Here is an 18,929-nt window from a genome sequence, read left to right on the forward strand (position 1 = left end):
CAAATGATAGAATTTTGTCCTTTTTATGGCTGAATATTACTCCATTATGTATATATACAACAGTTTTTAATAAGACAAACTTGTTCTTACAAATGTATAATGCTTTGTTTGCCCTATGATAATCAATGAAGCAGAATTCTGAGCAAAACTAAAATTTATAGCATTAAAACATGCAAATGTTTTTGTTTTACAATTATAATGACTTGCTTGACAGGCTTTTTATGAGAGTCCAAGTTTTTTTGGTGATATGCATGTAATTCAAATACCATGAGTACAAAGGGGAAGATCTGTGAAATATAATGTTGATAATTTATTGTCTCTTCTTTCCTTGAAGAAGTATTTTTCTGTTGAAATTGAGATTTTTTAAAATTTGACAGAATTTTTGTCCTTAAACATGATCCTGAAGAAAAATGTCAGTTCCAAACTGGCTAAAATTGCTTCTTTTGCTCATTGGGTCTGCTTCAAATTATCTCATGAACAATAAGTTCAGCTTTTGAGTAATGAAAGCATGTTTTACCACAAACAAGCAATGTCAATTTCTAGTCCAGATACTCCACACCCAGAAACTGCCCTCATTCAGCACTTCCAATACCTCTAGTTGGAGTATTTGTTTGTAGCTGAGAAGTGCTCCCCCAAAGGCCCATGTATTAAAGGTTTGATCCCCAGTGCAGCAATGTGCACAGAGGGGGCTTTTGGAAAGTGATTGGATCACGAGAGCTTTAATCTCATCAGTCAACTAATCCATTGATAGTTGAATGGAGTCCTGAGAGGTGGTGGAAACTGTTAAGTGATAGGCATGGCTGGAGGAAGTATGTCACTGGGAGTGTGCCATGGAAGGGTATTTCTTGTCCCTGTCCCTCCCTTTCTGCTTCCAAACAGCTAGGAGCTGAGTAGCTTTCCTCCATCATACCTTTCCCCATTATATTCTTCCTCATCTCAGGCCCAAAGCAATGGAGCCAGTCAACTATTGACCGAAACCTCTGAAACTGTGAGGCAAAATAAACCTTTCCTCTTTTAAGTTATTTATGTTAGGTATTTGTTCACATTTATGAGAAACTGACTACGACAGAAGCCTATCCTAGAAGCCCTTAATAAATATTATTTGGTCAAATTGTTGCTAAAATAAAGGGTGTTGACCTTCCATTTATTCCCATCAGATTTAAGAAGTTATCTTGTTACACTTGAAAAGCTGTCTTTACAAATTGATCTTTATTTAGTGCATTTAAACAAGAAAAAAATTAAATGGGTTTCCATTCAGCCACATCCTTTAGGGTATACTCTGTCCTTCAATCTCATTGCTCTTAAAAGTTGCTAGACTTACATTCGATTGACTAAAGGGAGATTCAGTGTCTGTCAGCCTGTAACAGTGATGAGATATAAAAAGGTTTGGGTTTGGAGATTTAAAAGAGATGGACCTTTGGAAATTGCTCCTATTCACAGAGGCCTATTAGAATTTGGCTGCCTCTTTTTAAAAAATCGAAATGAGATTGACGATGAAGAATTATGGACTGCACAATGAAGGAGTATCAACATACACAATTAATACCAGGAAACAGGTTGAAACATCTCCGTTTAAGCCACATGCCATCTGGCCCAGAAGCAGTCATTCTACCAGAGTGACACCAAAGGTCGGCAGGAGCGAGAGCCGTATGTCCCACTGCCAGGCTCCTGGATTTTATTTCTCATTTAAGGGAATCTGATCTGTCATTCCTCTTGCTCCTGTGGGTTTTAAATTCACATAATCAACATATCACTGCCAGAGCCTTAGTAATAGCTGAGGCAGTTTAAAGGTGAGTGGAGAATAATCGTACTCCCATGCCAGATGCCTTCAGTTCTGCAAAGAAATAAAACGTCCATCTCAGGCTCCAAAAAGTCAGGCAAATTGCTCTGTGTGAAGGAGACCTCGCCTCTCCTCCCAGATGTGCTAGTAGCTATATTTTACATCCTGGGAGGGCTGGTCCTTTGCAAGTTTAGAGCAGTGGTTCTCAAAATGTGGTCCACAGACCTCTGGGGATTCCCAAGGCCCTTTCTGAGGACCTTAGAGGCCAGAACTATTTCCCTAATAATACCTAGATGTTATTTGCCTTTTTCACTATTTGACATTTACAGTGATGGTGAAAAAGCAACAGTGGTAAACCCCTGGAATCTTAGCACAAGTCAAGGCAATCTTACCAAATTATACTATAGCAATATATATATTTTACTGCCAGTTTCAGTTAGAATGTTCTTGATGATGTGATAAAAAATTATTAATTTCATTAAGTCTCAACACTTAATATATATCTTTTTCATATTTAGTGTGGCAAAGTGGAAAGTACACCTAACACATTCACTGCATACCAAATTACAATGGGCAGTCTTAAGAAAAATCATTTATGCTATCATTTGGGTGGGAAGTTGATCTATCTGCTTTTTTGTGGGACACTATTTTTACTTGATAGAACAACTGATAGACTATTCAAAATTGGATATTTGATGAACATTTTCTCAAAAATGAACCAATTTATCCTGTTACTTCAAATAAAACAACCATCAGTATTTGTTGTCAATAATAAAATTCAAGCTTTTGAATGTAAATTGGAATTTTGATAATCTTGTATCTGTGAGTGTAACAGCTTCCCAGCACTAAAGACCTAAGCTGATAAAATCAGTGATGATTAATAATGAACTTTATTTTTTGAAATTCTATAATGATATGCTTCAACATTTGCAAGATTTGCAAAACTCAATCAATGATTTTTTTCCCTTATCTCAAGACAGTGTCTTGCTGAGTTGCTCAGTGCCTCACTAAATTGCTGAGGCTGGCTTTGAACTCTCAATCCTCCTGTCTCAACCTCCTGAGCTGCTAGGATTACAGGTGTGTGCCACTGTGCCCAGCCAACTAAAATTTTCATAATGCACAATGCTTGATGTTAAACAATCATTAAGGATTAAATGAAGGTCAAGATAGCAATGGGTTTTACTCTGAGTATGAAAATTCACTTTTATGTTTCAGAAAATCTATTGCAACTAATATCTCAGAAACTGTAACTGAGTTTTAGTTTCAAAGAACACCCTCAATTATCTGAAAGGCTATTCAAACACTCCTGCTCTTTTCCAACAATATATCTGTATGAATCTTTCTTCCTATACTTCACCAACACCAAGTATCAAAAGAGATTGCATTCAGAAGCATACAAGAGAATCTATTTGTCTTCCATTAAAAAATTCATTAAATATATTTGCAAAAAATTTAAAACAATGCTACTCTACTCACTATTTTTTTCTTTAGGAAGATGAATTTTTCATAAAAAATGTATTACATGCATTAATGTGTAATAGGTTTGTGATTGTTATATTTAAGTGTTATATTAATATTGTTATATTTAATTTTTTGTTTCATGATATATGTACTCTACATAAACAAAAACTCTTTGGTGTCCTCAACAACATCTTAAAAGGTAGAAGTTCTGAGACATCTCAGCATGTGAGAAGTGTTATTCTAGGTGAACACCTTTCTTCTCAGAGACTGCCTTCCCTTCCCGCTTCCCCAAACTTTGTTGTATCCAATTCAAATGGCCCAGAAGGTCCCAGAACTTTCCCATCTGCTAATAATGGTGGCATGGGGAAGGGAAAGAAAGAGCAAAATCACTTAAATCCCAAGATCTGTGCCAGGCACCTAATACATGGTATCTCATTTAATTCTTACAATAGCCCTATGAAGTAATAATAATTGTATAGGTGCACAATGGGGCAGCAGGATATCTGTGTAGCCAATCTTATTGCATGGGTCAGAAAAAACACATACTCCTCTTTTTGCTCTCTGATCATTATTATGTGAGCTGCTTCCCCCTGGCACACTCTTCCACCATGATATCCTGCCTCACCTTGAGCCCCAAGGAATGGAGCCAGCTGTCTGTGGACTGAGACCTCTAAACTGCAATTCTGGTACAGGAACAAAGAACAACAACAACAACAAAATCACTCCTTTAAAAGATTGCATAGAATCTCCTCAAAATCAGAAACAACAAAATGAACAAGATGAGATCTTTGGCCCAGAGAAAAGATCACACTTGCCTGGTGTATTAAGTAGCTATGTACTTATAAAATCATGCCTTGAAGTTTTAACTTGCATTTCTTAAATTGTAGTAAATCTCCATGTTTCTCCCCCCACCCCCCAAAAAAAAGACTGTCTGGGAAGCCAGGTCCACACAAGAACATGAGACATCTGTCAGTCCACTTGACAGCAGCGAGGATCTCATACCAGCCACCTAGGATAAAAGCAGCCTCTACCATTTCTGCATCTCCAGAAAAGAAAACACCATGACCTCCTTTGAAAATTTACCAGCACCCCAACACAATCCATCAGTCTGACTGGAGTAGGCTTCTCCACCAGGACAATGCAGACACACACGTCCCATATCCAAAGCCCACAGAATTCTTCAACAGATAATTTTTTAGCATGTACGTGGGGTCGCACAGGAGAACTGTGAGCTCACTTTCCTGCTTGGTGCCTCATCACCAGCACATTGTAGACATAAGGAAGTTCTGCACAGATGTGTTCCAGCCTGAGGAACCACCAAGAAGGAAGAAGAAACTTGGAGAGGAGGTAGTGGTCATGCAACTCAGAGGCTTCACCACATAGAGATGTATTGTGCAGACAGAGAAACACAACAGAAAATATGGACGCCGTGGACTGGTTGGGATGGCAATATTCTGGTCCCTTTGGGTTCTGGCTCTGTTGTCCTGTGGAACCTGAGAGAATTTTCAGTCAGCTACACCTCAGTGTGGAAGTGCCCATGAGATTATTTCCTGAAGAAAGTGATAATGAAGAAGAGGAAATTGGTGTCCCAGAAAGAACAAGGTAGCGAAAAGGAAGACGAGGAGTACAGAGCATGAGTGTTGGCACTTCCTGGCTCTGCCTACACCCCCACCTTTAGCTTTTCCTCCAATAGAACCATAAATGTCCAAATTTTCCCATTCAGAATGTTTTGAGGTCTTTGCTCTTTGTTTATTTCCTAACCATTTGCCTTCCCCCTTAGACTTTCCCTAGAGTCATCTGTGGTCACTGTCCTGCCTCTATGTATGCTTCTCTACCTACTATGTGACATTAGGCTAGACCACAGCATCCAGGGTTCCTTGATGGGAAGTAATCCTCACCCAAAGTGAGATGTGTGGGGGAGAGGGCAACATCCCAGGGAGGCTGGCAGGGTGGCACGTGGTGTGAATATCAGACTGGATAATACAAAACTCTACATCTGGATTCAGAAGATAGTGGCTTGAGGCCAGGCTCTGGCCCTGACTGGACACATTACTTTGGACAGCCCATCTAGGTTGTCTGAACCTAGATATATTTATTTGTGAAGGGAGGAATTTTTCAAGATGGTATTTGAGGTCCTTTATTTCAAATATATATATATATATTGCTATAATAAAATCCTGAGACTAAAAAAGGAAAAAAAAAAGAAAAACACATACTAGCTAAGAATTATTTATAAATCAAATAAATCAAAACATCATATAAAAACAGCACTGCTAATTTCCAAATGCATGTGGATGATGTGATAAATAAAACTTTGCTGTAAAACATTAGCAAATTCATAAAAGCTTCTGATTCATACAGTGTTTTTTTTTAAATCGCAATCAATGAATCATAGCATACTTGTGGGAAACATAAAATTTTCTGACAATTGAAAAGGGAACAAAGGGATCTTCCTCTTAGAAGACACTGAGAACCAGTACACTGCAACTACACTGAAGCTACAGCAAACTCAGTGCCTTCAGGCCAATGCTAGGCTGTTTGGTGTGGTACCCTTAACTCTAAAAGTTCATATTTTCCATCAAAGTATTGGAAACTCTAGTCAGAGTCAACAGAGAGATAAAGCCAACTAATAGCCTGGTGCCACATGGGTTCGATGAGGGAACCAGATAGAAAAGGCTGGAAGAGCTCTGGCTAGGGCCTAGCACATGCTAGACAAGAATTCTACCACTGAGATGCAACCTCAACCTCAACCTCTGCAGCTTTGGAGACAGAATTTAAATAGGAAAGAGAGCAACTGACCTTCCAAGTCCAGAAATGTGGAAAAGGCAATACACTTGACTCAATGGAGGGCTCAAAGGAAGTAGTGTGATATGCAGTTGGGAAATGTAGTTTAGGGCCAAATGTTGGAGGACTGGATGAACTAATGAGGAGTATAAACTTTTCCCTATAGGCAATTCAAAACCATCAAGTAAAGAAATAAATGACAGCAAAGTGTGGGGTAGATTGGCAAATTGGGACAGAAATTGAAAGGTACTATTAGGAAGCAATTTACAGTTTAGGATTAAGATGGCTCAGGTCTGAATAGAGGAAATAGAAGCCCAAAGTAATGAGCATTACAGACATGTTAAAGGGTCACACTTTGGTGACTAAGGCAATAGAGAGGTGAGAAAGAGAGAAGAGTCCAATATTTCAAGCCCAAGAGACTATCACATTGTCCAATTACAGAGGAACCATTTGGCCTGGGGCACATCTGCTTTACTCTACATTTTTACACGTTTGGTGCTAGAAAATGTGAGGACTTTTTTTATTGACATGGAGGAATTCTGACTGTTCTGACAAGGTAATCAGAACAGTATCCTGAACTTACCACTGGTCAGTTTTTCAGCCATTTATGAGATGTCTGCCCCTTCCCTCCACACGACAGTAAGATGTGGATTTATTTTAAGGGCTGCAGCTGCTTGGTCACTACCCAGCAGTGTTAGTTTTTTTTGCTGCTGTGAGCAAAAGACCTAACAAGAACAATTTTAGAGGAGAAAAAGTTTATTGGGCACTCAGTTTCAGAGGTCTCAGTCCATAGATGGCCAATTCTATTGCTCTATGCTCAACATGAGGCAGTACATCAAAGCAGAAGGGCCTGATGGAAGAAAGCAGCTCAGGACATGACAATCAAGGAGCAGAGAGAACTCTCACTCACCAGGGACAAAATATATACCCGAAAGGCAGACCCCAATGACCCTCTTCCTTTAGCCACACCTTCCTGCCTACAATTACCACCCAGTTAATCTCTATCAGTGGATTAATGTGGTGGTTAGGTTAAGGCTCTCATAATCTAATCATTTCACCTAAAAACCTTCTTGCATCATCTCACACATGAGCTTTTGGGGGACACCTTCTATCTAAACTGTAACACCAGTCCACATACAGACTGGTCCCCTCACTGAACAATTCTGTTGGCTTCTCCCTGGACTATTTGACTGGCAAGGTGTTCTGGCTTGGCTTTAGTTTTCAAAGATGCTGCCTTAGATTAGAGGCCTTGCTTTTATACTCACATCTTGGCTTTCTGGCCTATGACTCAATTGCATTCAGCTTTACTCCATAGCTCTGGACAAGTGGCACCTGCCTCCAATCTCCCTATGCTTTTCCAGACCTGTTTAACTCTATCTTGTCCCTCTCTGTTGGAAATCAAGATCAGATGGGCTTTTTACATAGAACTAGGTACAATTCTCAAAAGCGTTTAGCAATAGTTAAAAGCAAAGGGATCATAGAAATGACAAGATGGAAAAGGAGAAGGAAAAAGCTAAAGAGGAAAATTTTCAGCCTGGAGAACAGGAAGGAGTGGGCAAGGTTGATGAGATAATTGTCTTCAGGTATAGAAAGGGCTCTGCTGGAGAGAGGAAGCTGGCTGTCCTCCCATCCAGCCAAGGGCACACCAAGGGCTTAGTTGCAGCATGGGGGATTTACGTAAGATAAAAGAATTTCTTGAACAAATGCGGAAATGGGTTTCAGAGGGGTTTTGTATAATTGCCTTCGCAGGAGATGGCTAAGAATAGCATAACTCCTCCAGCAGCCGGAAGGCAAGGAGGTGTTCTGTGGACAAGCAGGAGGTGAACATTGTTTGTTGCCCCTTCTATAACCTCCACCCTCCCCTTTTACTGTAGGAATAGAATTTTCCACACTCTCTTAGGCACCCATGAAAGAGCTCAACCCTTTTCCAGAGCAAGGGCTCTTGGCCAATTCCTGATATTTTTAGAAGAAAGTCAGCTAGTAAAGCCTTTGCCCCAGTGGTCACCAGAGCACTCTAGTAGTGATAATTCCAAAAGCCATAGAGGCAATTTCTGACAAAATGATATCCTAGGCAGACTCAAAATTGTTTCTTTAACTGAAGGGTTGCATGGCTGGTTTTTAATTAGAATGGATTAATACAGTGTTCCCATTTATAAAAACCAAAATTGAAAGGATAGAAAAGCAATGAGGTGATTTAAGTCAGGAAAATATCCTCTGAATCTTCTTCCTCACAAATATAACCCTTCAAAAAATATATAACCCTTCAAAAGAGAGGGGAAATTAAATAAAATAATTTTTGTTATTTGTTATATACCCTGATTCTCTCTGTAATCTAAAATATCAATGGTATTATATAGTGGTATAAGCTTCTAGTGTGTGTGTCTATATGTGTACAAATATATGTATTTTTTCAGATATTTGTACATTTTTGTATCTATATAATTATATAAACACATGTGTAAATTGTATATGACAGTATACATAGGTACCACTTTTTTTCTGTTTCCAGAATGATATTAGTCTAGGACTAATCAGAAAAAAATTACCTTTATCTTCTCAACTGACTGATTTGGAAAAACCAAAAAGTTTGCATGTTAGTGCACAAGATAATCTACACTGTCCTCCACTGAAAAACTATGAAATGTGTCATTGGGTTTTCATTCCAAGAATGCAATGAAAAGCAATTGCTAATCTTTCTCTTTTTCTGTCACAGCACTGTACTTGTATGTAGGCGTATGTGTATATGTGTATGTACGTGTGTGTGTGTGTGTGTGTGTGTGTGTGTGTTACTGGGGATCAAACCTCAAGCCTCATGAATATTAGGCAAGTGCTCTCCCATTGAGTTCCAGCCCCAAACCCAGCACCATCCTTTGATGTATACAGTTGTAAAAAGTTGTTTTAATGGGGGAGGGAAAGGAATAAGCCTAGATGTGTTTTATCATTCATCAAGATGAAGGCTCTACTCCTTTTTTAAACTGGGGTGGGGGGAGCACAATTCCTACATATCAAATCCAAACCCATCAGTTAACAATTCTCTCTTGTTAGCTCCCCATCTGTCCCCTCCCATCCCTCCCATGCCACCAGTTTATCGTATGTCCCATGGATTACTTCAATAGCCTCCCAACTGGTCCCCTAGGCTTCAATCTTATCTCTCTCCAAGTATTCTCCACACCAGCATCTGCTAACACTTCATTAAATAAAACCTAATCACGTCACCAATTCAAATGTTCAGTGGCTCCCAAATGCTGGTATGATTGAAACCAAATTCAGCATCATGACTCCTCAAGACCCCTCTCTATCTGGCCTGTCAAACTCTCTTGCTTCTCACTAATCCCTCCTTGGCTACTCTCCAAGTTCTAGCTTCAGCAAGCTGTGTTCAGCTCCTCTCAATGGGTTATTTCAATTCTCACCACATCTTTGTGCTTTCCACAGCCTGGCCTTTCTACCTGGAACTATCATCCTCTACTTTCTTTCCTGGCTGTCTCCAAAACATGTTACAAAACTTAGGTCCAGTGCTGAGGGTATAGTTCAGTGATAGAGTACCTGCCTAGCATGTACAACAACCTGAGTCCCATTGCCAGCACTGGGGAAGAAAAACAACCACTCAGTCCAGCTTCATCTTTTTATCAGGAAAGCTTCCCAGCCAAGACCCCAGATCCAGTATAATCTCTTACTCACATCCCAGTAATAAGTGTGGAATTGCCTACAAGCATGGACAAAGCAAGAGTTGAAAGAATGAGGGGAGAAAATATTTTTGAATGAATTTTATATTCAGAATTCCTTCCAAAAAAATCAAAGTAGTTATTTTTGTTTTATTAAACAGGCCCACTAATACATGCAATCTTTGTGGAGGAAAAAACAAAACTTTCTTATATTTTGCTGTTAATTTTAAAAACCTTGATGAAACATACATATATAAATGTGCATAAATCATTCATGGAAATAGCATCCAGATCAAGAAACTTAATATTATCAGTATCTCAAAGGCCCCCTTGTCACTAGCCCCCAGAATTAGTAACCCCAATGACTTCTAATAGCATTAGGTTGGTTTTGCATATTTTTATATTTTATGTGAATGGAAACAAATTATGTTCTGTTTTGTGTTTTACTTCTTTTGTGCAACATTATGTTTGTGGGAAACATTCAGATTGTTACATGTAGTTTTAGTTTGTTCATTCTTGGTTTTGTATGTTAATATTCATTTATTTGCTTACTTTACTGTTGATGGGCATTAGGAGCCTTCCAATTTGGGACCAATAATGCTTCTATGAATGTTCTTCCACATGTCTTTCAATGAACATAGGCTTGCATTTCTGTTAGGTATACATTAGGTTGAATATGAAACTGCCAATATTCAACCATTTTTTTTACCAACTAAAATGATAATTTAATACCTGGGAATGAAATTGCTGAGTCATAAGACACAAGTATATTCAGCTTTAGAAGATCCTGCCAAATAGTTACCCAAAGTAGTCACACCAATTTATACTCCCACCAGCAGTATATGGGAACTGTGCCTATGTCCGTTTTTATTATACCCATTCTGGGGAGGGATGGGAATATATAAATAAATCACATGGTGGTTTTAATTTGCATTTCCTTAATTATCAGTAAATCAAGCAACTTTCACCCATTGATTGGTGGTTTGATATCTTCTTTTGAGAACAAGTTCAAGTTATCTGCCCAATTTTCTATTGGATTCTTTATTCATTTATTATTATTATTTTGATTTCACAGCTGAAAGCATGGTAATTCTTTAATTGCTTAGCTCTATAAATATTTTTATGCACTCCTATTCCCAAACAACTCTGTTTTTACCTCTATTCAATTATATATTATACTGTTGAAGTTTTTATTTGCATATCTACTTTTTCTTATGAATTGCTAAGTATTTTAAGTCATTAAATAATTGGGAAATAGAACTTTTATTCATCACTGTACTCCCAACCCTAGAATAATATTTAGCAAATGACTCAATAAATATTTGTTCAGTTAACTGAAATACATTTAGCATATTTTCCCTAAATTTGTGGTATCTTTTATACTCTGTTGTACATTGTTTATTCCAGCAAGACAAATTGCATGAGACAGCCATTCTGCCCCTGTCTCCACTAAGTTACAAAAGAACACTACTTGTAAATGAACAAAGATGAGTATCAGAAAGTAGAATTTTTCAATAAAAATGAGTGACTACAACTAATAACAATCTCATAACTGATGAGAAAAAAAATAAGATCTCAATAGGTTAATGGGTGAATGCTAATATGCATTAACTCAAATTTACCAAATGGGGTAAAAAAATCTAATTACAAAATAAATCAATCACACTCCTATATATTTAATAGATATAAATATTAGTAAAAACGAAATTAACAAAATTGTTGATCAGGTTTTATAAATCTGACAGCATTTTATACTGCTCTTTATTGCACTTTATGTAATAGTTGTTGATTTATATGTCTGCTTCCTGCAATGTACTATCACTTTCTTATAGGCAAGACACATTTCTGATTTTTGTTTTGTTAAACAGGCCCACTAATACATTCAATCTGTGTGTGTGTGTGTGTGTGTGTGTGTGTGTGGTATTGAGGACTGAACTCAGGGCCTTCAGCATATTAGGCAAGTGTTCTACACTGAGCTACATCCCCATCTCCGTACAATATTATCAGAAGGATATTTTTCAGTTCATTTTGCAAGCCACATGTGCCTTCTTTGATGGAGCAAATTCACTTCTAAGTATTCATTCTAAGGAAATGATCAAGAGGAAAGAAAAAACTCTACACATTAAGTTACTTATCTCCGTATTATTTACAATAGTGAGAAAATGAGAATTTCTAACAATAAAGAAATTATTGAATAAATTATGTCATAGAAACTGTAAAGAATATTATGCTGCCACTATAAATGGACAATTATTAAGCACCTATGCATTCAGGCCATTGCTGCTACATGAAAAAAAATCATGCAAAATCATATTACACCCTTAATAAAATTATGCCAAATAATTATGCATGGATCCAGAAAGCAGCATGGAAGAAAACAAATAAGAAATTATTGGAAATTTTAAGGTAGCAAGATATTGTAGAAGGTTCTTTTCTTCAATGTTGTAATTGTTCATTCATTCATTCATTCATTTCTTCCCCTGGTATATCACATATTTCACTTATTTGTTCTTGTCTGTCTCTTTAAGTCCAAGCTCTGAGAGGGCAGGAGAACTTATCTGCTTTGCATATTACAATATCCTCAGCAGTCACGAAACAGTATAAAGCATGTAGTAGGTGATCAATATTTATTTTTGTAATGAAAAAATAAATGCACTTAACAAGGATCTCTTATGTGTCAGGCACTGTTCCAAGTGCTGGAAATATAGTATTGAATAAGATAAAGTTCTAACATCATAGCACTTAGAAGATGTTGGAGGAAGACAAATAATAAGAAGGGAGAAAGGGAGGGAAGGGAAAGGAAGGAAAAACAAACAACTCTGGTTAGATCTGAGAAGGTAAGGGACAATTGAGGGGTGGACTTTAGTTAAGGGGCCTGATTTTAATAGAGTTATGTGAAAGATACATGAAAAACATTTCAGGCTAAGAAGTAAAGGCCCTGAGACTGAAAAGACGGGAGAGTGCTTAATAAAGTTAAAGAAACAGAAATATGACTGACGTAGCTAGAAAAAAAAAAATGGAAAGTGACAGCAGTCACTGAGAGCCAGGCCATATAGAGCTTTTGGGTCAGAAGAAGTTGTTTGGGTTTTATTGTAAATGTAAAGACACTGAAGATTTTTGGCAGAATAATGGCAATATTGTTACTATAATTATGTTATCATACTATTATAATATTGTTTATGAAGTTTGGGCTTTTAAAGTCACCAAAGTCCTAGATTAATCAACATGCAATATTAGCAACTAACACGCTGCCTCATATGTTATAGGCACATGTTAAATGACAGTTGATTTTTCTTTATTCTACAGTAAATAATCACTTTGCACATAATACCAATTTTCCTGGGTGAGGGAGTGCCTTATTATTACTACAGTTTGTAGACTAATTTTAATATGCTGAATGCTTTACAATGGTTTTTATTTAATGCTTACAATAAAATTGAGGCACTGAGCTTTCAGCTTCTAAAGAACCATTTGTACTTCAAAAAGCTTTTGATTGATTTCTTCTCAATAAGGTATGTGCATTAACTCAAATTCAATTGGCACCAGAGCCAGGGCTGGGGTCAGGTATGCAAATCAGAGTTGCAATGTGAATCTCCAAGGATTAAGTTTGGCCTTTGTTGATAAGTAAAAATTTTCTCTGGAGTATTGGGATGAATCCACTCTAGCAGTCTTCTAGATATATTCCTACAGCAACTTTGTAAGGTGGACAGAAATACATTCCTTTCATCTTGAGTGAATTTTTCAAGAGCTAAGTTATGTGTTTTTAGGAGTAATGGAAAATACCAAATGTTCATGTGCACTTGTTTTATTAGAATAACTAAGAAAAAATATGATTGGCCTCTGCAGAAAATTCAATCTTCTAATATTTGGCAGTTTAAAGGAATCTTTAGACTTAGTTACAGACATTGCTGGGTAAAGGCAATTATTCAGCACAAAACCTTATGTACAGAAGTAATTATTTCAACAAAAATTTTTTATTTAGATTTTCCCAATAAGAAAACAAAATGTAGATTTCCCCTTAAATGTAGCAGGCTCAGATGTGGATCTTCCCCTCTTCAAAAATTATTCTAAAATGTTTTCTAAAAATGATTAAAGCCCACATGATGAAAATAATGGACCCCCTACTAGAAGCAAGCTAAAATATCCTGTAAAATATCAGAATTCCTCAAGTCTTGGGAGCTCTAGGTAACCGAGACTATAAGAATGCTTATTAGAGTTAAAAACAAGGTGATTGCTTGAAAGTCCCTCAACTACCCACAGACAGTGTTTCAAAGGTTTTCTTTTCTGGAAAAGTGACCTAGAGATATTCTGGTTTCAGGAGACTGAACAGAGAGGACAGGGCAAACCCAGAACCAAACACAGGTATACTTCAGAGAAGTCTGCCAACTGAACTGAGAATGCCCCAGCCAGGAAATCCAGGCCTTAGGGTCACCATAGTTATATGTTTGCCTAAGGGAGTACTTGAGAAAAGTGAATTCAAACCCATCATTTCATTACTGCTTGCTACTTAAATGCTCATGGGCAAGTCATTAGTCTACCCAAGCCTTGGTTCCCTTACCTGTAAAATGGGTATAGTATTAGGTATCTGAGTTGTTGTACTAATTAGATTAGATAATATAACTAAGGCATTTTGTACATATCTGGCACATGGTCACATGTTCAATAAATAATATCAAGCATTATCAGTGAAAGCCAGGTTCTGGTGTCCTTTCTAAATGACTCAAAATGAAACTACTATCAAGTATGAATTCCTGTAAGCTGACTCCTTTTGATATGGACGTTATTTTCCAATAGATTACTACAGAAGCACAACCTGAAATTTTCACTAAGTCACAGTCAAAATTGTGTTTGTGAATATTTCCATTGCCCAGTACAGTATTAGAGAAAATGTTCTAAAATCAGACAAAATTTGCTTTGTTTCTGGTTCCTCCAATTACTAATGTGGTCTTGGTGAGTTCCAGAAGTATTCCTCACCTGTGCAGGGGGAACAACTATTTGCATGATTGTTGTGAAGACTGTCTATAATGCAGGCAAGGTCATAGCAGAGTGCCTAGAACATGGTAGGGGTCAACAAATAAGAGCTATTTTAATCATGATTATTATTACATGAAAAATTATAAATGCCAACTAAAAATCTGGTTAATTTTGGAATAAATGTAATCTGGGTTATTTTTGCCATGCATCAAATGTCAGTGGGGAAGGAAGTTTATCTATTATCCAGTACTGATATCACTAACTTCAAATCAATTTTGAAATTAACAAATTATACTTCTAAATGGTAAACTACACTTTTCTTTTTGTCTAGGATACTGCAGGTATTTCAGTCAAACTGGCAATAGACATAATACTCAATATTTTAGGTAGCTTTAATTTAGAAAAATTAACCTAATCATTTAGTTCATTTAGTTAGTGGCATTTATCTCATAATCAATGGGCAAATGAAAACAATTTTTATACAAATTCTCTAAAAATACTGGAAATATTGTAATTCATTCCAATATTATGTTTCATAGGATATTTTATTTAATTTCTCAATGGGATATATTTAAAAGCTTAGAAAATATTGTAAATCCATGGCTTAGCCACAGATTCTTATTCAGTTACCTTCTTAATTGAGCCAATTAACAAAACAAAATACACATTCAAATGAAACATGTATCTAAACCATTTAGGAATAATTAAAATTATAGATCAGGTTTTCTTTCACTGATCACAAATTATTGTAAAGCTTTTGTGCTGCTCATTTCCGGGTTCACTTTGGTGTGTTTATTAAAGCACGGTATTGTCAGATCACGGGGAGTATCTCATTTTCATTTTCATATCTCCAATTCTAAAGGGGATTAAATTATCCAATTAAGCCGTTAATTAAAAAGACTCCTACAGAATAAACTGCAGGCTACCAATGGCATTTTCAATTTTCATTGTACTCTGCTCAAAAGCAATTTACTAAATTCAAAAGAGCTCAAAGTTACTGCCCTGGAATTCACTTTATAAGGTACAGTTAGCAGTGCTACCTGAGAGTCCAACCCATTTCCTCTTCTTTTGGGTTATCTGGCTGGACTACATAACCCAGCCTCCCCTGCAGTTAGGTTTGGCCACAGGACAGTATTAGCCAATGTAATCAGAGCAGAAGTAATGTAGACTATTTCCAATATTATCCCAAATCTTCCACTCAGCACTTCCATGTTGTTTCCCCCTCTGCAAGTTTCTTGCTGATGAACACATATTCAATTATGTGTTCAAAATGGTAGAAGAAGCCTGAGTTCCCAAATTACCAGCTGGAGGAAAGAAATTCATGGATCATCAATACCTATTATGTATATAACAGAAACAAAAAGTTAACTTAAACTGTGTTAAGCCATCAAGATTATCTGTTTCTACAGCTAGTATGATATAAGTTACTAAAAAAGCAAGTGAACTTGAGTCTAATTAGAAATATTAATGTAAATACTTTAAGTCTAATTAGAAACATTAGCCTCCTTCAAATTCTGATCAGGTCCACTTAGATATATACTTGAAAGCAAACTCAATACCTATTGGATCTCTTAAAATTGAAGTTATATAGGCCACAGCAAGGGAGATTCTGGACTTCTTGTCTCCATTCCCCAAAGCCCTCCTTTCCTGTCCATATCCCAAAGATCACTCATAAACTTGGTCATTTATATGCATGTTTAGTTCTGCCACTACCCTACACACAAAAATTCTCATTTCATGGATCAGCTCAGAAGCTAGAAACTCAGAAAGTAAACTCTACAAAAGGGGCACTATCAGGTCATACTCAGCCACTTATTATCCACTAACTCTATCATCTGATGTATATTTCCTGTACATGATGCCATGACCTAACACAATGGGTTGACCTAGAAGCCTAGAAACCAGTTCTTTTCCATATCTTAGAGCATATCAGTGCCATAAAGGTATTTAAAATAATGAACAGAGGACTCTACTTACACTGGCAACCTAACCCAAATAGGCTCCATAAAGAAGTTAGTATGAATTCTATGGTATGCCTTTGGAGTTATCTGGAATCAGGCTTTCAGAATCCTCCATTACTTGGGTCTATGGGTCACCACACACTTCTAGTTCTCTGAAAGTGCACTGGGCACAGAGGCTCCAGTAGCATGATGGCAACTATCCTAGAGAGCCATAGCAAATTAGAAACAAAAGCACACAGAAGGTGAGTTAGAATGCCCCATCAAAGGGGTTTGCTGGGATCCAGACAGAAGGAGCACCAACAGTGTCCTCCAGGGGAGTTGAATAATTCCTTCTCTGTGTCCCAAACCACACCTCAAGTGGTCTAATTGTAACCACTTACATATGCATCTCCTATGTTGACCAGATTGTTTGTTGAAGCCAGAGACAGTATATTATCCACCTAACTATAGCTGGTTTAGGGATGTAAATATAATGGGTGCTCAGTTATGGAGTGCTGAATGAATGACTATAAATTGACTGGATTGTTAAAGAATGGTAACAGCATATTGGGGTTCTTTGGTTTGATAGTAACAATAATGTCACTTTTGTGAGACCAACCCTATAATGGTCAATGATTTCCTCAAAGGCATATCTTTTTCTTGGAGGGAACATTATGGCAAATGCAGTTAACCACATCTGCTGACTTACATTTTAGAAGAAAATATAATGACTGCCTTATAAATCTTTAATTATCTACAGAGCAAGTTACTACATTAAAATTCTACTTTCCTAAACCAAAAGAGATAGTATACTAAAGTGCATTGTATACTTTTTTATACAGTCTAAAACAGAATATTAATAGATGTACTATATCTTTGTATTTTTTTAAAGGAGAGAAATGGAAAGACTTCAAGCTACTTTTTATTGTCCTTAAAATACTGTTTTTATTGTTTCAAAAGTAGGGGAAGAAAACACAATCAAACTCGTCTTACAAAGACTATTTAGATAAAAAATGCATAATCCAATAACATCTTACTTTGAACCAGTGGGACACTTCCACTAGTGATGAGAATATTGTATGAAACAATCGGATATTCTTCCATGATTTAAGATGCAACAGAAGCATTATGTTAAAAAATATTGAGGAAGAAGCCTATCAAGTGCTTTGATTATAGAAATGTTGATTGAATAAATATATTTGGAAATAGGAGTACTAAGGGATGATGATTAATCCATAGGGCAGTAATCCAAAGCCTAAAGATTCTGTCTTTTCTTACTCTGAGATACCTGACAAGTAATTTCAAGCCTGTCAATTTCTCTGGCATGAGCATAACCTGTCTGGCAAGCCATAGTTCCTAGTTGCTTCTTAGTGATAAAATTTATGTGCTGTGCTTTAAGCTCCATTGAGGCAAGGCACTAAATAAACTTGAGGATAATTTATTAATCCTGAATTTGCATTAGTCATATCCCAGTTCATGTGGTAAAAGGAAAAAAATATGGAAATAGGACGCCAATGCTGAGCACTTGGTGAAAAGCTCAGCAAAGCCAGTCTGGGATCCAATATGTAATTTACTTTTAATTTACCATAATGATTTTTGTAAAACTTTATGGCTCTCCTCCAATAGATATGCTCAACAAGGATCGCCAAAATCCTGTCTTCTCTTCAGAGCCACATTCTTAGGCCAGTTTCTGTCTACTTTTTCCTTTTCCTTTCTAGTTGTATCTTATCTTCTTCCCTCTAAACTTGATCAATGACTGTTTCTTTTAGCAGCCTATATCAAAGAGAAGGACAAGAAGACTATAATTTGAAGAGTTAAACACAAGCATTTAGAAATCTGATCCTACAAAATTGTCTTAGTTAATAGTGATGATTTTATATTGCTACTTTGGTTTGTTTTAATAATGGCCATACTACACACAATTTTCAGTAGAATTGAGTTAGATCAAGAAAAGTTAATCAGTAAAAGTTAACTCTGTCATCAAGAAGCTGTGAGACCCCCAACTGATCACCAACCAGTTTTCCTGGACTAACAAGTGACTTCATTTCCACTTCCAAAGTCATAATTCTATGCTTTTATCAAACACTTTCTCTGACCTGCAGGAATATGTTTATTCAGAATTTTAAAAAGAAATCTAGAAGGAAAATACTATTCATATAAGCATGACAAACCTTAGCTAATTTTAAGCACTCAAGTAAGGAATAAAACAAAAAATATTGTACATGTCTAAATCAAATTGAATTGCTTACTCTAGAGAAAAGGCACATACATTTCCAGCACCCCTGACCTAGTACTACTTGTTTTTAGACATACAAACTAAGGTCACAT

This window comes from Urocitellus parryii, chromosome X (assembly GCF_045843805.1).
Source record: "Urocitellus parryii isolate mUroPar1 chromosome X, mUroPar1.hap1, whole genome shotgun sequence".
Classification (NCBI taxonomy): Eukaryota; Metazoa; Chordata; class Mammalia; order Rodentia; family Sciuridae; genus Urocitellus; species Urocitellus parryii.